The sequence below is a fragment of the Ursus arctos genome, unplaced genomic scaffold (genome assembly GCF_023065955.2).
Source record: "Ursus arctos isolate Adak ecotype North America unplaced genomic scaffold, UrsArc2.0 scaffold_3, whole genome shotgun sequence".
In the NCBI taxonomy this organism is placed as follows: Eukaryota; Metazoa; Chordata; class Mammalia; order Carnivora; family Ursidae; genus Ursus; species Ursus arctos.
Window position 1 is genome coordinate 81,424,345 of NW_026622985.1, and position 13,425 is coordinate 81,437,769.

Sequence of the window (13,425 nt, forward strand, 5' to 3'; positions counted from 1 at the left end):
TTTAACAAAAGAAGGTGAGATTATATTACTCCTGTCTTATTTCATGGCTTTAAAAATAAAGATACAGTTTAATGGAAAAGAAAACAATGATAGGATCAAGTTAAATTTATTTTTACGCTATCATGACGTCTTAAATAACTATTCTGATATTTTCTAGGCAGAAATAATTGTGAATGCCTCTCTTGTTTACCATCCAATAATAAGCACCAGAACATGTGATGGCTTGTACTGGAGCAAGCTGGTTAAGGTGGGATCCCCTTCCATCAATGTCACTAGGTCAGAGGTGCCCGAAAGGGGGATTTTACTGAGATCTGGAAGGGGGAACTACACAGCAGTCACTGTCTGAAACCCTGATTCTCTACTTGGTTGATATGTGACAGACACGGACACTGCAGGTTACAGCTTGTCCTCACACCCTGCTGGTTCGTGGTTCAGCTCTTTTTCCCAAATATTGGACCTACTGACCCACAAGGGCCCCAGGCCCAATATCAGACAGCTGGCAGGAGACACAGAGGTGGCATTCAAGAAATATGTAATGACTGACCAATGTACCTTCAGTGAACTGGGAACAGTGCAGTAAACAATTTAAGCTCCTCTTCACACGCTAGCTTCAAAGTATTGATAATGTTCCATTAATTTACAGAATTATATAACCTTTTACATGGACCAAGTATTACATAACTTTTTTTAAAGAATAAGGCACATCACAGGGCAATCAGTGATATTAAATATTTAGAGATATTAACATAAATTGAGATCACATTGTCTGAGCAAAAGAGCTAAGAAATCCAACTCCACCTCTTCTTTATTATTTAGTAGTTTCATTCATTTTGCCTGAAAACCCTCAAACATTTATAACCACCTATCTTGAATAGTCAGCCACACTCCTGAGTATGAGAGCCAACCGCCAAGATGGCTCCTTAGCTGTTTCACTTTCAGTACTGATAAACCAGATCTAGTGCTAGGATCCACGACAGGCGTACGTAACAGGCTCAATCACTATATATTAAAAAAATTGATGAGTTATCTTCATATTGATAGTAGTCTGATTCAATGCCTTTAACATCTGAGTTATCACAAAGTAATACAAACAGAACATCAAAGAAAATAAGAAATATAATCGCCAGTCTACTTCCGCAAAAAAAAGTAAAATAAAATAAGCTTCTGTGTTCTGTCCCATCGTTTCCTGTGTTTGCCTCTGGCGATGCCGTTCAGTGTCATACAGTCTCAGTGACTGCTTCCATACATGTAACTCCCCAAGTCATGTCTCTAACACTGAACCTCCAGCAAAGTCATAATGCCCTGGGGCCATGGGGCAGCATCTATCCACCCACCCATGCTCCAGCGTTTACAGAGGACTTCCTACGTTCTAAACCCTCTCCAGCCACTATTTCTGTAGGCCTCCAGCACTCCTACGAGATAAGGACCTTTACAGGGATCCTGGTGTTGATACAGACTAGCTGTTCAACCCTGGAAGCCTTAGAGAGACTGAGTAGCTTCTGGTACATGTCAGCACCAGGATCTGAACCTACGCTGGGTCTGAGGAACCCATCATTTGTCCCATTAGATCACACAACCCGAAAAGCAGGTCTTCCTCTGATGCATCTTGTTATCTACCTGAAGCATGCAGTGCACTCGTATTTAGTACGTGCCAACAGTCATCTGCCGACTAAATATATTCCAAGTGAGAAAGTTAGTTGACATGTTGCCTGAGAGCAAAGAATGATTTTTGCTCCAGTTTAAACAAGAGAAAACGCTACTACGCTACTAAGTTTCATAAAATTTAACAGCAATGCAGACCACAAAGACAAAAACCAGAGGATAATTAAACTAGAGCCATGTAACTAACCTCTGTACCTCAAACCTGTCCTGGTCCTTAGGATTCCAACTCCACAACAGAGCAATCACAAAAAATGTCATAGTAGGTCTAGAACTTTTCTTTTAAGATTTTATTTTTTTGAGAGAGAGAGAGAGAGAGAGAGAGAGTGTCAGACAGCGTGACCATTAGAAGGATTCTCCTAGGGGCGCCTGGGTGGCTCAGTCGGTTAAGGGTCTGACTCTTGATCTGGGCTCAGGTATTGATCTCAGGGTCATGAGATCAAGCCCCACATCAGGCTCCACACTCAGCACAGAGTCTGCTTCACATTCTCCCTCTGCTCCTCCCCTTCCCCTCTCTCTCTCAAATAAATAAATAAATAATCTTTTTTTTTTTTTTTTAAAGGACTCTCCTAGGCCTTCCATGATTGTATTTTGCCTCGGCCCAGCAATTCCTTGGAGTCAGTCCTGTTGTACCTCTCCCCTGTACCTCTCCCAGGCGTAGGGTGAACTCTAGAGCAAGGCCATTAGCCTCTAGGCCCAGATCTAGTCCTTTTGGGTCAAAGCTTTCTCCTCAGCCACTGGACCCACCAGCTAACCACCCCGGGGACCCCCTTCCAGAGGCTTCCTTCTCCTTGAGCATATCCTCGGCCCCATGCCTGCTGTGTGTGGCACGGGTTCTCGGTCCTTGCCAGAAGTCAGTTTTCACTACAACCCTGCCCGGCATCACCCACTCACCTGACTCAGCAAGAGTCACACACACATTGCATACTTTAAAAATACCTTTGCTCCGTATCTGGAACATTGTTCTTTCCTTTACATTTGAATAAAATGATACGGCATGAACATCTGATTATAGTTTAAGTCCCCAACTTGAGGCAGGCAAATGCACTCTTGGTCCATGACTTTTAACGATGAGAAATTTTTCACTACAGACTTTAATTAGTTGCTTTTAAATTTTATGCAGAGTTTGATGTAACAGAAAAGATTCTGCATTTCCTAATCACCTGGATACAAAAACACTTAAATGTTAACCACTGTCGGGGGTTGTGAAATTTCTCATTCTGTCAATCTTCAAGGAAAAATAAAAAACAAAATGGAGAGAAACAATGATCTATCCTGGATGATTTGGTTTTATTTGCCTGAAGGAAGAATTTAGGGTGTCTTACAGTTCTTCCAATTTACTCCTGTTTTCATCATTACTTTAGAAGGTAATGTGATCTACTCTAATGGTCCCAGAGAACCACTTAACCTTTTCCAAGCTTCCACTGTAAGACTGAACCTGGCTTTTGATACTCTTCCTTCTTTAAACTCATTCCAAAAAGGGGCTTCAGAGCATGACTTTCTAAAGTCAACACAAACTTCGGACTTTGGATCTAACAATCAATCAGTCACGGAATGCAGAAGAAACTCAAAAACTCAGCGGTGTTCCCAAAGCTTTCAAAGCAAAACAGGGAACGAAGATGCAGAGGTAAGTACACAGCCTTCCAACAACACCAAAACCCACTGGCTTACTTCCATGAAGGTTCCAGTTCTGGAAATAATTATTCTGTAAATGACTTTTTTTTTTTTTTAACTTAATCAGGATCATCCACTCCAACAGCCTTGATACGTCACTGTCATTGCTTGGATCTTTAAAGAAAAATGTCTTTCACTGGCACAGGATAGAAGATTCAAGAATTCAGAGAAACATTAATAGGTTAAAAAAAAAAAACCCTTCAGCAAGGCAAGTATCAGATTGTGGCTTTTGGCTTTAAATACTGCAGTCAGATTACTTGAATAATATTTTGCTTTGTGAGATCCTTGAAAATGAACAGTTATGTATTTTTCATTTTTAAATTTTTCTCCTCTCCTATTTGCGATTAGGATTGAAACATAAATTCAGTCAATAAAAATATTTTTCCTTCAGGAATCTATGCTATAAATCTACCAACTTAGTGCTATCAACTACCTCAGATGAAGTCCAAGTTGGACAAATACACCAGACCAATGTTAAATCAGTCACTATAGGAACTCAGTTAGTTACACAAGGAATTCTTCACTTTTGGAAAATGCTTGATTCTGTTCTTAAAAGCTTCGATACAAAACAGGAACACTTAAGTGTTCCTGAGGAGCCTCGAACATTTGCTGAACACCAGGAAAACCTTAAAAAGCACATCTTCATTATGTGCAGAGGAAAGAGACTGGACTCCCTCAGAAGAGTATACTGAGTTACAGTACCACACAGAGAACTGAAGGGTCGTAAAACGAGCATGGAGTCTGTATCGGGATGACCAGGATTTGAATCCCCCTGCCAGCTGTGGGACCTTCCGCAAGCTACTTTAAGCTTTCTGAAATTCCACTCCTTCAGCTGTAGAACGAGAGGAACAGTAATATCCCCCTCACAGCGTGGTCGTGAAGACCGAATGAGTCGAACGAAGCATCTGCAAGCAATGCAGCACCTGACACCTGGTAAATGGGACGGAGGTAATAAATGTGAACTCCTTTCTTCCACCTCCCTGTCCTGTGGAACACGAACGTGGCACAGCTTGAGACCTTACAGTGGTTGTGGAACAGTTGTATTCTAGAAAACACGGTGTTTTCAAATCACATTTTAAGAATAGTGAAGGAAATTCTGACATAGGCTACGACACGGATAAAGCTGGAAGACGTGATGCTAAGGGAAGCCAATCACAAAAGGAAAACTATTGTATGATTCCTCTTGTACTAGGTTTCTAGAGTAGTCAAATTCCAAGAGACGGAAAGTAGAATGGCGTTTGCCAAAGGCTGGGGCGGGAGGGGGAGCAAATGGGGATTTGGTGTTTATTTTTTTTAAATAGTTTATGTGCTTATTTGACAGAGAGAGAGAGCACAGGCAGGGGGAGCGGCAGACAAGGGCGAGGGAGAAGCAGGCTCCTTGCTGAGTGGGGAGCCCTATATGGGACTCAACCCCAGGACCCTGAGATCACGATCTGAACCGAAGGCAGACACTTAACCGACTGAGCCACCCGGGTGCCCCAAGGGATGTGGCGTTTAACTGGCACAGAGCTGCAGCTGGGGATTGATGAAAAAGGTTCTGGAGATGGACAGTGGGGATGGATGCCTAATAGTGTGAATGTACTTCATGTTAACAGAACTGCACATTTCACAAGTGGTAAATTTTTTAATGTTTAAAATAGTAGGTCTTACGTATATTTTACCACACACAAACAAAGAATTGTTACTTTTTTAAAAACCTTACAATAGGGACACCTGGGTGGCTCAGTCGGTTAAGCGACTAAATAATCATGTTGTAGTTTACTTGTTCCAGCTCCCAGGATAAAGAGACTGCCACGGAAGAAAAGTCAGGTTACTCTACCATTTGGTAGAATAACTTGTTTTCCACTCCAGCCAGGCCCTCACTGCTGGGCAACATGCCATGACCTGGTGAGCTTTTTCTCCATTCCTACAATGGCTGTTCCAAGCATGTGTGCACACATTCACACCATCGTAGTATACTTACACTATCTTATCCTAAAATAAAAACCTTCCCTCTGCCCTTTATCTGTAATCTGCCGCCTATTTTAATTTTTTTAAAGGTGGTCTATATTCATTTTCCCTACTCATTAAGACCCACTGCACTTAAGTCATTGGAACGAAGTTTTAATGCCAGTATTACAATTTTTCTCATTGAGAACCTCTGACTTGGTCAGACCCTATGGCCTCATTTTACTTCTTATCCCAACCTGACCTCTTGGTGGCATCTGATGTTGGCGACGCCCCTTTCTGAATCTGTTCTTAGATGGTCTTCTCCTGAGTACACCCTTTAAATGCTGGGTTGTCCCAGGTCCTGTGCTCGGCCTTCCCTCACTGCTCAGCTAGCTCTCTCTTTGTAATCACACCCTTTCACACGTGTGACTCCACGCTCCATGTCTTTTGCTCCTGAACTTGAGAGTCACATTTCTAATGGTCTGCTGGTTACCACCATTTAGATGCCTCATTCTCAAATGTCCAAACCCAAGCCCAAGGCTTCCTTTCCACTCTCCTAGTCAATGGCTAGATGATTAAAAAAATCTACAACCACTGTCTGTTCTTCCATGAATGTAGCTCCAGTCGATCTCACAACCCCTCCCCCCCTCATCCCAGAACACAGGTTCCTTGTCTTCTCTCCACATCTCTGCCGCAACGCCTTAATCCGGGCCCTTTATCCCACGCATCCGGACTGCTGCACCTGTTTCCTAACCAGTGTATTCGCTTTAGTTCTTCCCTTCCAGGCCAATTTTCACACTGCTGCCAGGCATTTTTCTAAAATGTGAATCTGGGAGTGCCTGGGGGTTCAGTCAGTTAAGTGGCCAACTCTTGATCTCAGCTCAGGTCTCGATCTCAGGGTCATGAGTTCAAGCACTGTGTTGGGCTCCATGCTAGGAATGGAGCCTACTTAAAAAAGTAAAATTAAATAAAAATAAAAATAAAATAAAAACGTGCATCTGTGCCATTCTTCCGATTTTAAAACCTTCCCTGGCTCCCCACAGCCAACAGGGTGAAGGCCAGCTACACTAGCATTACACACATGGCTCCTCCTACCTCACTCCCCACCACGTTCCCCTTCCCCAACTCCCAGGACCCTCACGGTTCCCTTAACTCCTCGGAGAATGAGGCTATACCTCCACCACTCGGCACGCGCCCCTGCTTTTCCACACAGTGAGCAACTACATACTCCAAGACTCGAGTCAAATGCCAGTCTCGCCAGGACCTCCCCAGGTGGAGTTAATGACACGTTTCCAGAGCAGCCTGCACCTGAGGCCTCTCCCGGGGCACCCCCCACACAGCATCGCATAATTTGTTTCCTGCTCCCAGCCCTCCCTGAAACCTTCTCGGCGGACCACCCCTACATCAGGAACTCCACCTCACTTATTTTTCAGTCCACCCCGATTTAAGGCTCAGGTGGTCTATCTCCAAGATCACGGGTCTCCCAACCCTCAAAGCTCAGTGACGTCACTGCCACACTGACGGACCGTGCTGAGTCTATCGACAAGTCATGGGAAAATCTTTCCTCTGTCCGTTCAACTAACATTTATTAGATGGGGGGATACACAGATGAATGAGACTTGACCTCTCCCGCTAAGGAGCTCACAGTCTAGTAAGGAAAACAAACACATCCACAGACACGCACATAACATGCTGTAGAAGCCGAGTGGTGGAGGGATTCCCAAGACATTCTGGAGACGGAGAATTAGCCCAGCCAGTGGGGGGCACTGGGAATGGAAGCAGCCACTGGAGGAAGCTTCTAGGAGTGAGGGCGCCTGAAAGGAGTCTCAGAGAAGATAAGGGAAAGAGGAGGGGATAGGATGGGTGGGAGACAGGAAAAGGAAACTAGACCAATTACCCACATTAACTTTTTGACAACTGCCCAAGCACAAGTAGTAAGAGTCATGACATATTGCAAATATAGCCAGACCTTTAACTGTGAAGACAACACAATCTCAATCTTGACAGCCCCTCTTCACTCCCTTTTTTTCTCCTGACCCTCTCTCTCTCATACCCACTGACACACAGGGAAAGCTTAATAATGTAATAAAATTCACGAGGGGCGCTGGCTGCCTCGGTCAGTGGAACATGCGACTCTTGATCTCGGGGGTTGTAAGTTTGAGCCCCACCTTGGGTGTAGAGATTACTTAAAAATAAAATCTTATTTTTTTAAGATTTTATTTATTTATTTGAGAGAGTACACACAGAGGGAGAGGGAGAAGCAGGCTTCCCACTGAGCAGGGAGCCTGACTCCAGGCTCGATCCGAGAACCCTGAGATCATGACCTGAGCCGAAGGTCAGGTCAGATGCTTAACCGACTAAGCCACCCAGGTGCCCCAAAAATAAAATCTTAAAAAAAAAAATGTCACAAAAGAACCTTCACGGGAATGCTTCTCTGTTCATGCCTCCTTCAACAGCCACTTGTTACCCGTGCTGTCCACACCAGTGTCTCTCAGACTACCCCTCACTCCTGGGACTCGGGCTCAGTGTCCCCCACTCCCCATCATCTCTCCCACGCTCACCTTCTATGCATTCTGCAGAACTAGGCTGCATGACTCAACGCTGCCCTATTTATTCAAAGATGACGTGATGGAGAGCAATCCTATCTTTTTTGCTAAAAAGAACTTATCAATAATAGTCCTTTTTTCACAGCAAAAATGTCTACTCTTTGATTTGAAATGATACTTGTTATTGCTATTCTGTTTAGCTTCTTGAAGTCTTTAGTGAAACCAAAGTTTTTCTTAAAAGAAAAACAGCCCTATCAGGAAAAAAAAAAATGAAAATAATAATCATCATATCATGTAGCAGAGAAAACTCAGATTTACTTTTTCTGGCTTTGTCAGTGTTCCACTATGCAATTTCTTGGTCCATTTAATCTCAAATCCTTTACAGAAATCTTGAGATATACTATGTCGCGTAAAGTAACTATAAGAATATTTTCATGTTTTTGCTCCATTTTATCAACCCTTATTTTCCTAACTTGGAAACTGATTATACACATGTACAGACACATAGTATCGAGGAACAGGAAATCCTTTTCCATTTAGTACTGACATTTGTCAATTACTAATTTTAATCATACCTCGTAGGCATTAACTGCATCCCTGCAAAGTTGAGTTAACGAAACATGAGTATAGTAGAATCGCCCTTGAAGTTGGGGGGTAAGGGAGGGGGAAAGTGGGTGACCCCCAGTCTGGGACCTGATCCTGAAAGTCACACATACCAGGGCAAGGAGAAGGAAGGGCAAGGAAGGGAGGCGGGGAAGAGCACAGGTGAGAATAGTTAAAAGCAGGAGGTGAAGTAAAAGAAGGATAAAGTAAGCTGACTTCACTTACAGTTAAAAGATTCTCTGAGAACAAGTGAGGTGAAATCCTACTTCATCCCTCAATCCAAGATCTGGGAAGTACCATTCCAGGGAGGCTTGGTGGTGCTAAACGGAGGCAAGAAGGAGGGAAGATCTCAAAATCTAAAGGCAAGCCAGCCACTCATCCTCCCACCTCAAGCACTTTTTAAAAAGTTAATCATCGAATTAAACGCTATAATCCAATTTCCAAAATTGTTCTACTCCACTTAAACTGCTGTCACCTCTAAAAATCTCGCAGGCAAATGCATTCATTTCAAACATCATTCTCTTCAGATTCGGCTTCATCTGAAACTCCTGACCCTCCAACTGTTTTCACCACTGCCAGGAACACAGCTGGCTCGCCTCTGGCTCTGACGCTGCAGAGCCGGCTCCTCCTGCGGACCCGTGCCCTGAGCCGGGGCTTCCCAGGGGCTGGGTCCCCGCGCTCTGGCCTCCCTGCGTCCTCATCCCTTGAGAAATTCAACCATCACGTCTGGGGTGACAGATATGAACTCTCCCCCCTTCGGCTGGACGTTTCAACATGAGCCCTGGTTCTATCAACTCTCAACTGCTTAGGAATTTTCCCTTGAGTGTCTAAAACCAAACAAGGACCCTAATCCCCTTAAAACTGGCTTCTCTTTCTGGTTACTGCATGGGATCTTTCCGCAGCTCTGAAAGCCCAGGGCCACCGTGACTCCCACCTTCTTCTCCCTCGTACTGCTGCATCCCTCCGAGGTGCTCTCCTTCCCCCCTCACCTGTACCTAACTGCTGGATTACTTCACTCTGATCTACCTGCGTGCGATTCCTCCCCTTCTTCATCTGCCACCAAATACCAGAGACCGTGGTCTTTTTCCTTTTCAAAATCGTACCACCACTGCCCCTCTTCTTCACAACACAGGCTTAAAGTGTGTTCCCAGATTCCCTGACACTCCTCTCCTTAAAGCATGGAATCTAGCCACCCTCCCCCCCCAAAACGTGGGCTGAATTTACTGGCTCGCTTCTAAGGAGTGGAAGGCAGCAACAGTGCTTCCTGTTCCCAAGTCCCAGGTGCACACTCTGTTAAGAGATAATAAATGTGCACTGGGGTCCTAAGCCACTAACGTTAGGGGTAATTTGTTACACGGCAATAGATTATTACTAATTCAGGAGGCCCTCGCTGCTGAGTGAAACAAATCCAAACCCTGGCTGCTCAAGGCCTTCCACTGACCGCCCCCGCTTTACTTTTCAATACAAACACGATGCTTCAGCCGGAGGCCAGTGAGCTCACTGACCTCATGTGACATGGCAAGACCTTGCTCCTACTTTCGCCTGAGCAGTGCCCACTTGAAATGTCCTTGAGTCTCTCTACTAAATTCAACACTTCTTTTAGGTTCAATTCCAAGTCCACCTACCAAAGAAATGTTTCTATTTTTTAACACATATAAATAAGCATACACCTGACTTCCAAAACGATATTTAAGTTATTTAAGATAGAAATCATAGCTTTGCTGTCTTTATATTCCCCACATTAATCCAGACATAGAACAGAACATTTTGTTTAGGGGTGCCTGGGTGGCTCAGTCAGTTAAGCATCTCGATCTCATCTCAGGTCTCGATCCCGTGGTCGTGAGTTCAAGCCCCACGCTGGACTCCACACTAGTTGTGGAGACTACTTAAAAAACAACAACAAAAACAAAAAAACTTCTTTGGGCACCTGGGTGGCTCGGTCGGTTAAGCGTCTGCCTTGGGCTCATCAGGTCATGATCCCGGGGTTCTGGGATCGAGCCTGGAGGCAAGCTCCCTGCTCAGAAGGGAATCTGCTTCTCCCGCTGCCTCTCCCCCTGCTCATGCTCTCTCTCTCAAATAAATAAATAAAATCTTTAAAAAAAAAAAAAAAAAGACATTTCTTATTTTGGCATAAATGTCAAGTTGCTGTAAATTAATTTATAAATTTAATGCAATCCCCACCAACAATTCTTTTTAATGAAGCTAGCAACTGAAACTGAACTTCATATTAAAAATACATGTACAAGAACAGTCAGGAAAACACTAAAATGCTAGAGCAGAGGGTTAATTCTTCCAGACATTAAATTACACTCTAAAGACTCTATAATGAAAAGTGTGTTGCTGGCCCAAGAGTAGACAGACAAACAAGTGTGGTAATACAGAAAGTCAAAAACAGACCCAAGTACAGATGGAACTTTAGTATTGTATGATTAAAACAAACAAACAAACAAAAAAAAAAAACGGAGCATATAAAAATCACTGGGGCAAAAACTGACTTTTAATAAATGGTTAAAACAATTGGTTAGCCATCTGGAAAAAGATAAAATTAGATTCATACTTCATACCATACACAAAAATAGACTCCAAATGAATCAAGGATCTAACTGTAAAACACTGAAGCCATACAAGTAGTAGAAGGGAAAAAATGGTGAATCTTCTCTAACTCTGATATAAGGAAAAGCATGCTAACTGGGACCCAAAATCAGGAAAAGTACAGGAAAAGATTAATAATGTGATTACATGAAAATTTTTAATAAAATCTGCATGGCAAGAAAAAGAACCATCATGAACCAAAGGCAATAGATAAAATGAGAGAAAATATTTGCATCATATCACAGGTGAAGAGATAACATTCATAATACATAAAGAACTCTTAAAATTGAAGAAGTAAATACTAGTAACTTAGGAGTGAAACATGGACAAAAAACATGAATACACACACACATACACACATATACCCCTTAAACATATGAAAAGATGTTCAATTTCACTCATAAATAGAAATTAAAACTACACTTGAGTTGCTATTTCTCACCCACCAGCTTGGCAAAAGTTAAACAGAAAAAGTCACTCTTGGCGAGGCTCTGGAGACACGGGCATTCTCATACAAGAAGCATGGAGAAGTGACCACTTACTTCCAGGGCTCAGGCACAGAAGAGTTCACGAGGAGGACTCTTCAGCACCCCAAAGTAAGGATGTGTCACAATGATGGGGACGTGTCACCAGGCACAGGAGCCAGCCTCAGGGGGCTCCCACTGGCCAAATCGAGGACAATTTGAGCGTGAAAATCAGTAACGATAATAAAAAAAAGGATCAAGCACAAATCCATGAATCAATACAAATAAATAAATAAGAGCTAAGGAAACACTCTTCTTTGTGGGAGAAAACCAGTAAGTAAATGAAGAGGGAATGATGGGCATTTCAGATCGCCGCTGGGCAAACTTCGTAAGAGTAGCCGATTCAGGCAAGAATCACCCAAGGATTCTAAAGCCTGTGAGTCAAAGTTTGAGTCATCAGGACATGAACTAAAAACATCACTCCACAAGATAGTTACTGTCTGTAAAGGGGGAAAGAGCAACATTACGCGGGGGGCAGACCTGGCAGACCGAACCTTGACCGAGTGATCAAAATTAAGATCGCCAGCTGTGGGGCAAAGAGACTTCGTGTGACTCCAAACAGGACGCGCTGAGAGGAACACAATGTCCCTCGTGCAGCACTGCTGCCAACAGTGCAAAACCTGAGTCTAACCGTGAGGGAACTTCAAACAAACCAACACTGAAGGACATTCTAGAAACAACTGGCTAAATCCTCCTCAGAAATGTTTGTGCCATGGAATTCAGACTGAGAAACTGTTCCAGATAAAATAAGACTAAATGTGACATCCGATCTGGTATTTTCTTACCCTAAAGACATTTTGGGAATAATTGACGGAGTCTGACGAAGGTCTATACTTAGATAATATTATTATATGAGTGTTAATCTCCTTATTTTGAAAAAGGATAAACTTATTAAGGAGGGGAAAAAGTAAGTTCTGGCCCATCATGCATAACCTGATTCTAAAGATGAGGAAACATCAGACAAACAAAATGAGGAAATTTCTATTATTTAAAAAAGAAAAAAAAAAAGGACAGGTATAATTAATATTCTTCAAAAATGTCAATCTGATAAAAGACAAACTGTGAAAATATTCCAGATGAAAGGATATTAAACAGATATAACAACGAAACAGGATATACAACCCTAGCCTGGATCTCATACCATAGAAAAAATTGTTATAAAAGTCCTTATTAGGACAACTGATAAAATTGCAATATGCATTAGCAGATTCGATAATATTTTAACAATATAAATTTATGAAGCAGTAACTGTCTGTAAGCAAAAAATCTCTATTCTTAGGAAATGTCCATTGAAATATTTAGAGATAAAGTGCCACATAATATGTAACACCCCAAATGACTCAGGAAAAACACATGTGTAGCACACATATACTAATAAATATAGAGAGCAAAAAAATTTGCACAAATGTAAACAGGGAAATGTTAATAGGTGAATCTAAAAATAGCTGTTCTTTGCATTATCTTTGGGTTTTTTTTGCAAACTTTTTAATTTTTAATGGTCCATTCTCTAAATGAAACTACTCAAAAGTATCGTAAGTAGATCAAGATCAGCATTCTTCAAAAAAAAACAAAAACAAAAAACCTTCCCTAAGAGTTACTGCTTAAACACTTTCACAGAAACTGTATTTCCTAAGTGTTCATTTGACAGATAAGAGAGATAAGGTTGTCTCAAAATGACCACGCCATATTCTAAGGAAAACACAGGCGGAAAGAAGCTGAAACGTGCAAAAGAAATTCTTTCACGTGTGCCTAAATCATAAGCTTCTCTAGAGTCAGTCTACCTGGCTTAGAAGTGGGGCTCTAAGCCCTAAGCTTTCCTAAACTTTGATTTTCTCATCTATAAAGTGGGAATGATAATAGTACCTATTTCCTAGGGCTATTAAGGGATTAAGGGAATA

At 42.4% G+C, this 13,425-nt stretch overlaps 1 long non-coding RNA gene across 6 annotated transcripts in view; it reads right to left on the reverse strand.

The window, feature by feature from the left end:
* Positions 1 to 13,425, reverse strand: part of LOC125281119 (uncharacterized) — a 225,606-nt gene that overhangs the window by 194,354 nt on the left and 17,827 nt on the right. For all 6 annotated transcript variants that reach the window (XR_008956443.1, XR_007188195.2, XR_007188198.2 and 3 more), the window contains one exon: positions 8,637 to 8,731. This is a non-coding gene — a long non-coding RNA (uncharacterized LOC125281119). The remainder of the gene's footprint in view (positions 1 to 8,636; positions 8,732 to 13,425) is intronic.